The following is an 853-nucleotide window of genomic DNA, read 5'->3' as shown; positions in this document are numbered from 1 at the left end:
GGAAACAAGAAAGGGGCGAGGCGCGGAGGCCCGCGTGCGGGGTGTGACGGGCGGCGGAGGACAAAGAGGCATAATAGAATTTGGAGTACTGGAAATGACGGACGCGATCATTCCAGCACTAACGCACCGGATCCCATCAGAACTTTGAAGTTAAGCGTGCTTGGGCGAGAGTAGTACTAGTATGGGTGACCCCTTGGGAAGTCCTCGTGTTGCATCCTTTCCTTTTTTTTTCTTTAAAATTCAGTTTAATTTTGCCGGTTCGATCGGCGAATCTTTTTGTTCTTCCTTTTGGCAGTAACAAGAAAGGGGGCGAGGCGCGGAGGCCCGCGTGCGAGGGGTGATGGGCGGCGGAGGAGAAAAAGGCATAATAGAATTTGGAGTGCTGGGAATGGCAGATGTGATCATACCAGCACTAATGCACCGGATCCCATTAGAACTACGAAGTTAAGCGTGCTTGTGCGGGGGTAGTACTAGGATGGGTGACCCCCTGGGAGGTCCTCATGTCGCATCCCTTCATTTTTTTTCCCTTTAAAATTCGGTTTATTTTTGCCGGTTCGATCGCCGAATCTTTTTATTTTTCCTCTTGGCGGAAACGAGAACGGGGGCAAGGCGCAAGGGCGCGCGTGCGAGGTGTGACGGGCGGCGGAGGACCAAGAGGCATAATAGAATTTGGAGTGCTGGGAATGACGGATGCGATCATACCAGCACTAACGCACCGGATCCCATCAGAACTCCGAAGTCAAGCGTGCTTGGGCGGGAGTAGTAATAGGATGGGTGACCCCCTGGGAAGTCCTCGTGTTGCATCTCTTCCTTTTTTTATTCCTTTAAAATTAGGTTTATTTTTGCCGGTTCG

At 51.5% G+C, this 853-nt stretch overlaps 3 non-coding genes across 3 annotated transcripts; all 3 read left to right on the top strand.

The window, feature by feature from the left end:
* Nucleotides 1-99: 99 nt before the first annotated feature.
* LOC124892257 lies at nucleotides 100-218 on the top strand. The gene has a single exon (XR_007050145.1). It is a non-coding gene; the product is annotated as a 5S ribosomal RNA (ribosomal RNA).
* Nucleotides 219-393: 175 nt separating this feature from the next.
* On the top strand, nucleotides 394-512 carry LOC124892251. Its single transcript, XR_007050143.1, has one exon. It is a non-coding gene; the product is annotated as a 5S ribosomal RNA (ribosomal RNA).
* Nucleotides 513-688: 176 nt separating this feature from the next.
* LOC124892250 lies at nucleotides 689-807 on the top strand. Its single transcript, XR_007050142.1, has one exon. It is a non-coding gene; the product is annotated as a 5S ribosomal RNA (ribosomal RNA).
* Nucleotides 808-853: the final 46 nt, after the last annotated feature.

The sequence above is a fragment of the Capsicum annuum genome, unplaced genomic scaffold (genome assembly GCF_002878395.1).
Source record: "Capsicum annuum cultivar UCD-10X-F1 unplaced genomic scaffold, UCD10Xv1.1 ctg45281, whole genome shotgun sequence".
Classification (NCBI taxonomy): Eukaryota; Viridiplantae; Streptophyta; class Magnoliopsida; order Solanales; family Solanaceae; genus Capsicum; species Capsicum annuum.
Note: the sequence above shows the minus strand (reverse complement) of the source record. Positions and strands in the feature narration are given on the sequence as shown.